This window comes from Symphalangus syndactylus, chromosome 10 (genome assembly GCF_028878055.3).
Source record: "Symphalangus syndactylus isolate Jambi chromosome 10, NHGRI_mSymSyn1-v2.1_pri, whole genome shotgun sequence".
In the NCBI taxonomy this organism is placed as follows: Eukaryota; Metazoa; Chordata; class Mammalia; order Primates; family Hylobatidae; genus Symphalangus; species Symphalangus syndactylus.
Window position 1 is genome coordinate 53144875 of NC_072432.2, and position 13576 is coordinate 53158450.

The 13576-nt window shown below is 36.4% G+C and overlaps 1 protein-coding gene across 10 annotated transcripts in view; it reads left to right on the top strand.

Moving 5' to 3' along the window:
* The window catches only part of WDFY3 (WD repeat and FYVE domain containing 3), a 303634-nt gene that overhangs the window by 33019 nt on the left and 257039 nt on the right, over window positions 1-13576 (top strand). For 7 of the 10 annotated variants that reach the window (XM_055297102.2, XM_055297104.2, XM_063611169.1 and 4 more), the window contains one exon: window positions 1196-1289. The exons of 1 other annotated variant lie outside the window; for it this stretch is intronic. The gene's annotated coding sequence lies outside the window, so the exon portion shown is untranslated. Of the gene's footprint in view, window positions 1-1195; window positions 1290-8781; window positions 8856-13576 lie in introns of those variants that run through there. 2 more of the 10 variants (XM_063611168.1, XM_063611170.1) reach the window with 1 other exon arrangement.

The following is a 13576-nucleotide window of genomic DNA, read 5'->3' on the forward strand; positions in this document are numbered from 1 at the left end:
TAAGTATAATTGGAATGTTCATAACACACAAAAAAATAAATGCTTGAGATGAGGGACACCCCATTTACCCTGATATGATTATTACACATTGTATGCCTGTATTAAAACATCTCATGTACCCTATAAATCTATATATTTACTATGTACAGGTAAAAATTAAAAATAAAAATTAAAAAGAAGGATTTTTCTCCTACTTCTAGCTGGGTTTCTGTAATAGAACCAGCCAGGTAATGAGATAAACCAGCAAAACTAGGTTATTATTGGTTAGGTTTTTGAATAATTACCTGTCTATTGAAGGCAATATTGCCTTCAATGATTCTGAATGATTTTGTTTGAACTATAATAATATGATTAAAGAGTTTAACAAATAAAGTTACATAACAAAAACACATAGCTCATCTGAAAAGGCAAATGTCATTAAAGATGATGCTATTCTTTAGTATAACATTTTAGAGTTAGAAGGCCCCTAGGAATTAGTCCAGGCTCCTCATTTTTGAATTAAAGAACTTTAGGACCAAAATGTGTTTGACTACACTATAGAACTTGTTGAGAGCAGAGTTACTAGAGGCCTAGAAACTAGATCTCATGATTCATATGCTAATGTTTTCATATTGAAATATTGACTGGTAAATGAAAGGAAACATTTATATATCCTGTATAAGACAACCCAAATAACTTGAGACTAGAGTATGACCTTTGAATGAGGCAGCAATTTTTAAAATTTTAATTTAGAACAAATCAATTCTGCTGTATACTGCATTTATCTTGAGATGCATGACAAATACACCTAGAGAAATAGCATGAATTTTTTCTCCAAGAAAAGAGGCTGTGTGGTCTGTGATATACAAATGAGTACTGGACTGTAAGTGGTAAGGGTTGAGTTCTGAATCTGGCTCTAACACTAAGTAGCTGTGTTGTCATTGATTCTTTGCATAACTTCTCCAGGTCAAAGTTTCCTTATCAGTAAAATGAAGAAGTGGAATCAGATGGTCTGTAGAGACCAGCTTTAAATAACTTTATATTTTTCATGGATTTTTAATAGCAAATTTAATGTATTTTAAATAAAGTGCTATATGTTCCATTATTAAACAAGCAAGACAACAAGTAAGGAGGTAAAGAGAATCAGTAGAAAATGAATGACTCATGATGCATATTCTGAACATAAACTGAGTTTTCTTTTCCTTTCCTTCATCAGGTATAATACTTCTCCACATCTGCTTCAGGAAGAAAGTGCCTGCCATTCTTATCATTTCTAAGCAGGTTCATGCCAGCCCAGAACAGAGAATCAGGTCAGTTTTAGGATTGTTTTATTTGTTGAAAAAGGAGCCAGGAACAGAATTGTGATTGTCTTTGCTGCGTTATTGTGCAGCAGCAAGACCAGTGACTTGTGATTCAGGAGTTGAGTTTCAACCGTCCTTTACCACTGATGACTGGTAAGCTTGGGCAAGCCTTCTTTGCTTGTTGGCTGTTAGTTTTCTGCACCAAAATAGGGCTACATTAGAATAAGTTATCTTCAGTTTCAATTTTGGCTTTAAATCAGTATTACTTTTCTTGTTGGTACCTACAGATGATAAAAGTCATATTTTTAAAGCATCATTTCCTCTGGTTTTTTCCTGGAAAAATCTAGTTGTTTTTAAAGCACATGCTTTGAAACTCTTTAATCCATTGTATTGTACTTTCTTTGAGTGACTAGTTTAAGGAATAAACTGTCTTGTGAGGCCCTTGAGAGTACTGTGGCTACCCTTAGTTTTAATGTTTTACTTTACTTTGTTGTTATTAAAAAGTTTATTTGTTACTTGAGGTTATTAGTTTTTTAATAATGTTCTTCAGCTTTAGAGAGAGTACCTTTTTGATCATGTTGGTTCTCTGTTGATTGCAAGTAATCAAATTATTTTAACCAAAAATGGGAAAACTTCTGGGATTGTCCCAGGAGATGCCACAGGATCCAAGAACAGAAATGCAGCTGAACTGCAAATAAGAACCCAGGACTAAAGACAATCAGATTTCCCGCACGCTCTCAGCAGAGTGTCTCTTCTCTGCATGTCCATCTCATTCTTCTCTCTCTCTTTGGGAACTAGCTACCATCACATTTCTATTCTTTGTGAGGTGAAGCCTGCTTGCCACTGTCTCCCAAGCATAATACCTTATAATCCAGATCCCAAAGAAAGGCTAACTAAGCACTCAGTACTGATTTGCCGGAACAGACTCCGATTGCTCAATCAGATACCTTTAGGCAAATTGTGGCTTAGGGCGTGGTAATTTAAAAGCTTTTCATTGGCTTTCTTTGTTTTAAAGACTGTTCTCTGAAAAAGGTCCACTATTCCTACTAAAATGTGGATAACTAATAATAAGGTTTAGTAGTACTTCTTCCACATGTACGGTAGTCTCCCCTTAGCAGAGAGGGATATGTTTCAAGACTCCCAGTGGAAGGCTGAAACCACAGATAGTAGGGAACCCTATGTATACTATGTTTTTTCTATACATACTTACCTGTAACAAAGTATAATTTATACATTAGGCACAGTAAGAGATTAACAATAATAACTACTAATAAAATAGAACAATTATAGTAACAAATATTGCAGTGAAAGTTATGTGAATGTGGTTTCTATCAAAATATTGTATATAATATTTTTGGATTGTGGGTAACAAACCGTGGAGGGTGAAATCATGGATAAAGGGGGAATATTGTAATACTTTAAAGATATATCCATGTTATTGCATTCATCTGTGTTACCCAGCATTAAAAAGGATAAAACTTCTGATCCTTTTAATGCTAGGTAGTATTTCATTGTTTGCATGGTCCACAGTTTGTGTATCCTTTCACCAGTTGATGGACGTTTATTTGACTCTCATGAATAAAATGGTACAGTGCAATAAGATATTTTGAGAAAGGAAACCTTTTTCATTTGACTTTTTGAGAAAAAAGATTTGAATATAGGAGACGTACTATTAGGTACCCAGCTGAGCTGCCAACTATGATTTTGGGTAAATTACTTTTTCTCTGTGCACCTCAATTTATTCAGATCCTGGCATTGCCACATACTAGCTTTGTGACCTTTACTTCTGGACATCAATTTCTACATCTTAAAAAAGGAGTGGATGATAGTAGTAGTAGCTCATGGTATTATTATAAAGAATTAATGTATGTGTTCCTGGCACATCATTATTATTATTGTCATCAATTTTTGAAATGAGTAGATTAGATTATATGACTGCAGAGGTCCCAGCTCACTAAAATATCTGTGGTCCTAAGATTTTCTGGTATAGACTAATATCTTTTTTCTTAATAAAGACCTTTGGGCATCTACTTCAGTCCTAAATGGAGGCTCATTTTGGTATTGTTGATAGAAGTTATTTTGAATTAAGTATGTGTGTGTTATCTATTGCCACATATATTAGTTTGTGAGGGCTGCCGTAACAAAGTACTAAAAACTGGGTGGCTTAAATGATAGGAATTTATGGTCTCACAGTGTGTATGCTGGAAGTCTGAAGTCAGTGTTGCAGGGTTGGCTCCTGAGGCCTGTGAGGGAAGGATTTGTTCCAGTCCTGTTTTCTTGGCTTTTAGGTGGCCATCTTTTCCCTGTGTCTCTTTGCACGGTCTTCCTTCTATGCATGTCTCTTGTGTCTAGATTTTTTTTTTTTTTTTTTTTTGAGCGAAGTTTCTCTCTTGTTGCCCAGGCTGGAGTGCAGTGGTACGACCTTGACTCACTGCAACCTCCGCCTCCTGGGTTCAAGCGATTCTCGTGCCTCAGCCTCCCAAGTAGCTGGAATTACAGGTGTGCGTCACCACATCCAGCTAATTTTTTATATTTTCAGTAGAGACAGGGTTTTGCCATGTTGGCCAGGCTGTTCTCGAACTCCTGACCTCAGGTGATCCACCCGCCTCGGCCTCCCAAAGTGCTGGGATTACAGGCATGAGCCACCACGCCCGGTCCTATGTCCAGATTTCTAAGGACCCCAGTCATATTGGATTAGAGCCCACCCTGATGGCCTCATTTTAACTTGATTACCTCTTTAAAGACCCTAGCTTCAAATAAGGTCACATTTTGAGGTACTGACGGTATGGATTTCAACATATGAATTTGGTGGGGGGGACAATTCAATCTATTGCCCTACATAACAAATTACCCCAAAACTTCTCAGATTAAAACTGCAAACATTATCTGTTTTTGTTGATCAGGAATCTGAGTGCAGCTTAACTGAGTCCTCTGGCTCAGGATCTCTCACAAGGCTGCACCTAACATGTCTGCTAGGCCTGTGGTGTCATCTGAAGGTCCTGGAGGAGGATCTGCTTCCAGTTCAATCATGTGATTATTGGCAGCACTTAGTTCTTCACTGATTGTTGAACTAAGGGACCCAGCTCCTTGTGTGGGCTGTTTTTGAGAAGCTAACTTCAGTTCCTTGCCACTTGAGCCTTTTCTGTAGGGCAGCTCACAACATGGCATCAACTTCCATTAGTGCAAGCTAACAAGAGAGGGTGAGCAAGATGAAAGGCCCAGTGTTTTTGTAATATAGTCTTGAAAGTGGCATGCCTTCACTTTTTCCATATTCTGTTTATTAGGAGTGATTCACTAGGTCTAGCCCACATTCAAGGAGAGGGGATTACACAAGGGTGTAAATACCAGGAGGTAGGGTCATTGGGAGCCACTTTTGAGGCTGACTACTAGTATGTATAAAATGAGTTATGTTTTGGTCCTGTGTGGACTTGAAGTGGCACGTGACTTTTCACTTCGCTATGTTATTAACATGATATTTCTCATAAAATATGCAGAGGTCTAATCTCATTTCCCTAAAAAAATTTAAGAGTAAGAGGTCTGAGGTTATTAAGATTACCTTAATTTTATCAACTTCTTTGTGGTCATTTTCAACAACTAAGGTATTATAAAGTATTAGAAATTATCTGCCATATGTGAGGATATTTAATACACCAAACTGGCCAAGGGTACTGCTCAATTACAGTTACTTTTATAGAATGTAGTGGTACAATCATATATACCATATCATCCAGCTAGCAGTTCTTATCATTTACACTGATGGAAAAATCTATGGTGTTTTGGTCAGGGTTACCCAAGAGACAGGCTATCAATTGAATATATATTTAGATAGTGATATATATGAGAAAGGATTTATTAGGGGAATTGGCTTAGTCGATTATGGAGACTGAGAAGTCTCACCGTAGGCTGTCTGGAAGCTGGAGAACCAGGGAAGCTAGTAGCGACTCAGTCCAAGTCCAAAGGCCTCAGAACCAAAGAAGCCAATGCTGTAACTCTCAGTCTAAGGCCGAGGGCTCGAGAGTCAAGCACGGAGAAGGGAGAGGGGTTGATGCTAGTCCCAGAATCCAAAGGCTAGAGAACAAAGAGCTCTGATGTTCAGGGACAGACAATGAAGGGTATCCTGGCTTCAGAAAAGAGGGCAAGTTCACCCTTCTTCTACTTTTTTTGTTCCATCTGGGTCCCCAGCTGATTTGACAGTGCCCACCAGTATTGAGGGCAGATCTTCCTTACTCAGTCCACTGACTGAAATGTCAATCTCCTTCGGAAACACCTTCACAGACACACCTGGGACACCCCAATCATTCTAATCAAATTCCACACCACCTGGTTTTGTCTTTCAGCAGAAACGGGATGAGCTCAATGCCTGCTGAAGCATTGAGAATAATTACTGCTTTACCAGCTATCTGGATATATTAGTCCATTCTCACATTGCTATGAGAAAATACCTGAGACTGGGTAATTTATAAAGAAAAGAGCTTTAATTAACTCACAGTTCCACATGGCTGGGGAGGCCTCAGGAAACTTACAATCATGGCTGAAGGCACATCTTCACAGGGCAGCAGGAGAGAGAAGGAGTGCCAGCAGAGGAAATGCCAGACACTTATAAGACCATCAGATCCCCTGAGACTCACTCATTATCACAACAACAGCATGGGGGACACCTCTCCCATGATGCAATTACCTCCACCTGGCCCCGCCCTTGACACATGGGGATTATGGGGATTACAATTCAAGGTGAAATTTGGGTGGGGACACAAAGCCAAACCATTTCACTGGATATCCCTTAATCCAGTCATGTTGACACTCCAAATCAACCACCATCGTATTTGGAAACTAATTTTATGGGTTCTTTTTGTAATTCTTCTTATGGAAGGCCGTATAGTTGTGTTTCTGGAAGTGAAATTTGACCTAGTTGGCATTATCTGTAGGAGTTAATCTATAAGGTGTGTGTGTGTCTGTGTGTGTGTGTGTAACATATGGAATAACATTTCTTTAGTAAATTTAGTCTAAGAAAATCTCAAGTTCATGGAGAAAAGATTGTTTTTAAAAACTTCATTAGGTTAGATGGAGCATATATTTAAGCATATGATGACACGATTTTTATATGATTTTACAAGTGGTTATTTTTATAAGTTGTTGTTTAATTATTATTTGTGAATTACTCTAAATAGAATACATTTAATAGTAAACAAACACCTCATTGTTAGAAATGTGGAGACATCTTTAACTCTCACTAGATTTGGACGTTTAAGTCATAGTATACAGAAATTAAGTAAATATAATTTAATAGGATTTCTATGTGGTATTCCTTTTTACTTGTTAGCAGAGTGTAGCAGAAATCATACAAAAATTTAAGACTTTCTTTTGGTATGCCTATAGTGGACTGGGGAAGGCATTCTTATTTTTGAACAATTGATAATTTTTTTCTCAGAAAAAATTCTGTTGAATTGATTATGGCAGAGGGAAGGTCTGTTGAACTGATTATGGCAAAGGGGAAGGTTTAAGCTTATGCTCTTAGGATGCTGTTACCAGGATACTGAGCTGACAGTTCTGTTTTATAATATGCCTCCTTTTTATTATGAAAACTTCTGGAACTGCATAGATTTATGACTAGATTTTAGGCGTTAGACTATTTGAGGAAAATAATGTTGCAAATTTCATGATTTAGAAAAACATCACCCAGAAATGAAAGTCTGTGTCAAATGTATTAGAAAGAAAACATGTGTTGAGAGAGTTTAAAAAGCCGGAAGGGAACTCAGGAAAATGTAAATGAATAAAGATACCTGATGTGAAGTTTAAATTACAAAGTATAAAAAGTTTTTATAATCAGAAAAAAATAAGTAGCAAAATAAAATTGTATTACTAAATAGAGTTTTAGGATTTTAAAATCTAATTCAGTTTTCTTTCATTTGAAGAAGTGATATTTAAAATTTAAGTCTTAGAAACACTAATCTTTTTAATCACCACTTCTGTTGTGAAACTTTTTTCCTTTTTCTATAGAATTTTGATTTATTAAATAGAGCCTGACGTTTGTATGGCCACATCACATTGATTTTTTTTTTTTTTTTTTTTTTTTAGAGACTGGAGTCTTGCTCTGTCGCCCAGGCTGGAGTGTGGTGGCATGATCTTGGCTCAGTGCAAGCTCTGCCTCCTGGGTTCACGCCATTTTCCTGCCTCAGCCTCCGGAGTAGCTGGGACTACAGGCGCCTGCCACTGCGCCTGGCAAATTTTTTTTGTATTTTTAGTAGAGACGGGGTTTCACCGTGTTAGCCAGGATGGTCTCGATCTCCTGACCTCGTGATCCATCCGCCTTGGCCTCCCAAAATGCTGGGATTACAGGCGTGAGCCACCACGCCCGGCCACATTGATTTTCACCCCTTAGTATTCCTTATTTAGCACTTGTTTTGGGGACAAATTATACATTGATCTTTATCAACAGTATGATTAAAAATATATAAGGTGTATTAATAAAGCAGATATGAAAGTGAAAAAACTGCAATACTGGTTTGGTTAAGGTCTCAAACTTAATCATATTTTCTAGTTTAAATCATATTATTGCTTACAGCATTTTTATTTTTTATTTTTTTGAGATTGAGTGTCACACTGTCGCCCAGGCTAGAGTGCAGTGTCGCGATCTCTGCTGATTGCAACCTCTACCTCCTGGGTTCAAGCAATTCTTCTGCCTCAGCCTCCTGAGTAGCTGGCATTACAGGCACCTGCCACCATGCCAGCAAATTTTTTGTATTTTCAGTAGAGATGGGATTTCACCGTGTTGGCCAGGATGAACTCCTGAGCTTGTGATCCTCCCACCTCGGCCTCCCAAAGTGCTGGGATTACAGGTGTGAACCACCACATCTGGCCTACCTACAGCTTTTTACCCCAGGACAGATTTTTCTAACCTCTTCTTATTTCCTTATCTGTAAAATGGGTTTATTAGTAGTACTTAGAAGTATCAAAGGATTAAATGTGATAATGCATATAAAGAACTTAATACTGTGCCTGGCACACAGTAAGTAGAAGCTAAATTTATGTTAGCTGCTATTTGTTGTTAATAAGAATCACCTTTTTTTTCTTAACTTCGTTTTTACTTCAGCATTTTTGAGATTGAAATATAAACAAAATCATGTCCACAGCAAATAATATATATATCCCTTGGTATTTAGTTGATTGGTTACATATTTTATTAGCATACTGACTTTATTTTTTCACTTGATCTTAGCCAAAAGCCAAGAAGTGATGTTTATTTTTGAAAAATGGAATAGAATTTGCATAAAAAGAGATAAGTTTAAAGGCATCACTTAAATTATTGACTTACAAAGAAAGGAGAAAAAGGAAATAGAGGAAATAAGTGTGTTCTCTTTGCTTAGGTCAGAGGTGATGTTTTGTAGTCAATAAGTTCTTAAAAATTACAAGCACTAGGATGTCAGGTTTTCATTTTCTTTTTAAGTGTTGTTAACCGCTAGCCCCCCTCTTCTGTTTCTCATTTTGTTTTGTTTTCACATAGGGGAAAGAAGTGTGGAGAAGTGATGCCTTTTCTCTTCATTGTCTTATAAAGGTCGAGTCATTCCCTGTGGTCATGTGAGTGTCCCTTGAGGGTACCTCAGTTTTCTGAAGATCTCTACTAAAAGCCATCTTTACATGGATTAATTTGGTTGTGAGATGACTGAAGCCCTTTGGTAGCATCCTAAGAAAGCTAAACTCCTTCTCCTTTGAGAAAAAGGATCTATGCCTAAGTAAAGTGAAATACGAAAATTGAAAGTGTTAGACAATATAAGTGATATAGAAGGAAGACAGAAAATTAAAAAAAAATCTGAAATACAGACTCTGAAGCTGCTTATTATCTTCTTTGTGTGTATTGGGGGAGGAACCTCAAAAAGACTAGCCGAGGATCATATTTTGAAAGTAAAGATGCAGTATATTTTGATTGAAGGATTTTTTTTGTGAATATGTCTATGTTCCAGATTGAAATATGAGTTAAAGAATTACCAGATTTCAAAACATATAGGGAAGGAAGTACAGATTCTTTTTAATCTTTGCTTGCTTTTTTAAACTTAACTACTTTGTTAAGTTTAAAACTACTTTGTAAGTTGTTAAGTTTTAACTACTTTGTGTTTTCTTATAAAAATTAGGATATTTTGATTCTTTCCTCCTCCAAATAGTTGAAATTATTTATGAAGGTCTCCTTCCCTCCCTTCTACCTCATCATTTCTTCTCTTCTGCTTAATTTTTTACCTTTCAGCTTGGTTCTCTTATTTGGTCATACTGCATGTTTTGTAGGAAGCAAATCATGTATCATATGTTTATGATGCAAGAATTGTTTTTCTCCTTAACAACATCTCTAACTGTTTCTTACCTATATAATTGCCTAGTCCAAAACAAGTTTCAAAAAGCCCCATAGGAATGCGTTTTTGTAGTCATCTCTGAACCAGTCATGGTTTAAAATTAAAACTTTTTTGAGATGAGATTTTTTTTTTTTTTTTTTAAACCTTCGTCTTCTTCCAACATCAGTAGATAATCCTAATGCTTTGCTGTTTCTGAGTGATGAATGGGCATTTAGGAATAAGGCTTCATTTTGTGGTCAGGAGTTATTGAAGCCTTTACAGAATTTTATCAAAAAGCGGAGTATCCCTCATGAAAAAACACTTCATGGTTTGTTATTGTGGAGGCCCCACTATAGAATTAGATAGTCTAGGAGATTAGGGTTTTTAAAAATAAAGATTGCTCCTGTTTTTTGGATCATACATTTTTCTGTTTTTTATTTCCCGTACCTGTTAAAGAGTCGTCCTGTTGAAGGAATTCAGTTTTATAATGTTATAGGTATATTTGAAATCCACCCCTGTTACCAGAATATCAGCTAATGATTATTAAAAATAATAATATTAATAGCAGCTAACATTGTTTCCTAGGATTTTTAAAAGCACATATTATGCCATTTATTTTTCTTATACTCCTACGAGATAGATTCTATTATTATTCTAATTTTATACTGTTGAATAGGAGAAGTAACTGACCCAAGGTCACAGGATTAGCAATGGCAGGGCCTGAATTCAAACCTAGGAGTCTGGCTCCAGGGCTCATGCATTTGACTGCTCTCCTATCCTGCCTCTGTAATACGTGAAGAAAGACATCGCTTATTTCTTTCTCTACCCTAAAAGGACCTAAGGCATTTTTATTATGTTTGAATTTATATTTAAAGCTGATAGTCTGTGAATATTCATTAATATTAAACACAGGTTTCAAACATTTTATTCTATTGCTGATAAAAGTAAGAAAATGCACACTAATAAAGAAAGTTTGGACCAGAAATGATTTGTTCTATCTTTTCAAGTGGCTCTGTATAAGGTTACCATCCTATTTTGGGAAGAATGTATTGATCAGTAATTGAATCCCAGGCTTTGTTATGTCCTAGTCATATTTTTGTTATTTAGTATGCTAATTTAACTCATTTGTTTCTTTGGAAGTTTGCATCTGTATCTACATAGATGTCCATATTTACCTTCCCGCCCCACCCTGATGGTTGTTTTGAAGACAATTTTCCTGGTGACAGATACTATAGAACGCAGTACAGGAAGTACAGCCAGGCTTCCGAGGAACTGAATATTTTTAGGTGCCTCCTCTCCTTTTTCTGTAGTTGCGTGTATTTTTTGTTTTTGTTTTGTTTTGCTAAATGGTCTCTACTTTCTTATCAGTGGTCAATTATGAGTGTTAAGTTCAGCTAGCCTATAGTCCCCATAGATAAATATCTCATAAAATTCTAAATTCTAACTTGCTAGGGAAGAGAACCATTTATCTCACAACACAGAGGAGTCTAACACTGTTCAGTCAGCTGTCGTTGGAAGAGCCTAGTTAGGTATTCACAATAAAGTTCCTTTTCAGTGAGAAGGGAAAGGGCAATTTCTCTAAGAAGGGGATATGTGCAAGAAGAAAATAAATACCTTTAGTATTTAAATAAATAATTTTAGTAATACCCAAAGAAAAAACGTTTTGATGTAAGTTTTTAATTTGAGTTAGCCCTTTGCTTTTTCTTGACTGCATGGATGTTGGAATTTTGTGGAAGACTTATTTTCATAGCCTTTAGTTTATGTGTCTGGAATGGGAATACATTTTAAGTCTAATTTAATAGTGTAAAGTGGTGTGTGAACCTAAATGAATGAGTTTTTCAGTCATATCTTATGTTAGAAGCATAGGTTCGTGAAAAACTTGTTTTCTCTGAAGTGTATTTCTGCAAAAATGTGTGGTGATCATAGCCATCTTTCTAACTTTCTTTAGGTTCATTGTACTCCTCATTGTCTGCATGCTTTGCCTAAGGCCTGAGTCTCAGGGCAGTTGGACCATTTAAGAATAAAACAAAAGTACTTACTACATAATTAATAGAAAGTAACATCTGTGAGATTGTATAAGGTATATGCAAATAACAGATTTTTATAAAAATACGTTTGCTCCTTTACCGTCTGTTGACCTTGGTAAGATATTCTATTGGAAACCATGAAAAACACGGTTTAAGAAAAGATTTGTGCAGTACACCCACACATTATCATCTTTGGTACCATGGGAAAATTATATGGTTTTATACTTAAAGTATTGGTGATATACTTTTGTTTATGGAAGAAAAAAAGAGTAGAGTCGTAATTTTGTGTATTCTTCCTCAGAACCTGATTAGAGTGGTAACCCTTCTAAGATTTAGCAGTTAGCACTTTGTAGACTAAGAGGAAGTTGTTATTTCTGCTCTATCAATAATACTAGATATCTAGGTTGGGTGCGGTGACTCATGCCTGTGATCCCAGCAGTTTGGGAGGCTGAGGCGGGTGGATCACTTGAGGTCGGGAGTTCAAGGCCAGCCTGACCAATATGGTGAAACCCCGTCTCTACTTAAAAACAAAAATACAAAAATTAGCTGGGCGAGATGGCAGGCGCCTGTAATCCCACCTACTTAGGAGGCTGAGGCAGGAGAATTGCTTGAACCTGGGAGGCAGAGGTTGTAGTGAGCCGAGATCACGCTATACTCCAGCCTGGGCGACAGAGAGAGACTCCATTTCAAAGAAATCTGAAAACAAGTATAGACTGCCCAATGGTTTAATTTCTCCCTTACCTTTTTGAACCCAGTTTTGTATTTCGAAAAATTTAAACATGCAGAAATGTTTAATGAATAATACAGTGAACATCGAAACACCTTCAACCTTGATTTAATAATTACCAACATTTTGCCACATATATTCTTGTGGAATATGTACATTTTAGAGAGGGGTGTGGCACTGCTGGACCATTTGAAAGTAATTTCAGACCTTATGACATTTCACTCTTAAAAACTTCATACTTTAATATGCATCTCCTAGAAATAAAGGATGTTGTTTACATGACCACTGTATTAATTACCATATGTAAAAAAGAACAATAATACTGTGTTAAATTCAGTCCATATCTTAATTCTCCAGTTGTCCTCAAAACTTCCTTTATAGCTTTTTTCAAACAACAATCTAGTTAAGGTCCACATATTGCATTTGCCTATGTGCTCTTTATTCTTTAAAAAATCTAGATTAGTTTCCCTTATCCTGTTTCTCTTTCACTCTTCCTCTCTTTTTCTTTCTCTCTTCCTTTCTTTTTTAATAATACTGACTTTTTGAAGAGTCCAGACCAACTTTCTTGTAAAAATCCACATTGTCCATTTGTTTCTTCCTGGGTCTGCCTAGTAAAGTCAGAAAGTATTCCTGCCATGGGAGCAGCAAGCCACATGAGGTATTTTTTTAAAAACTTCCCAGGGCATTAGATAGTGACTAGAAGTAATTACTTAGTTGAAGTTAACAAATGAGAACAATTAAGAGAGGTTTCTTTGAGGCTAATAGAGTAGAAATTGGAAGAATAATAAGAAAAGAAAGAGGTTAAAGGAAATGCATATGGCACTGAGGCATGATGCTAGGTAAGTTACTTAATAAAGAGGGAAGAGACTTGGAAATCACAGTCCTCAGCGCCTAGAGGGTTAGATGTCCATTCTGTGCTAGCTAAGTAGCTGAATGAATGAAGAAACACCTTTAGATTTTCTCTTCTGAGCTTAACTGCTACTGGAAAAGCAAAGGAGATTGTGAGCATTAAACCTTTTGTAGGTATGTTATGAGGTTTTCCATGGAAGTGTACATGTAATAGTATATTGTACTGGTTCTTGCAAATTTTCAAGGGCAAATTTGGAGCCATGATCTTATACTTCGGCTATAACTTTATGCTTTATAATGATTGTGTAGGTTCTGTAGTTGGAAGGTACTATAGTAGGAAGAGTTTTAGAAGCAGAGGATTTTAGTTTTAAATGA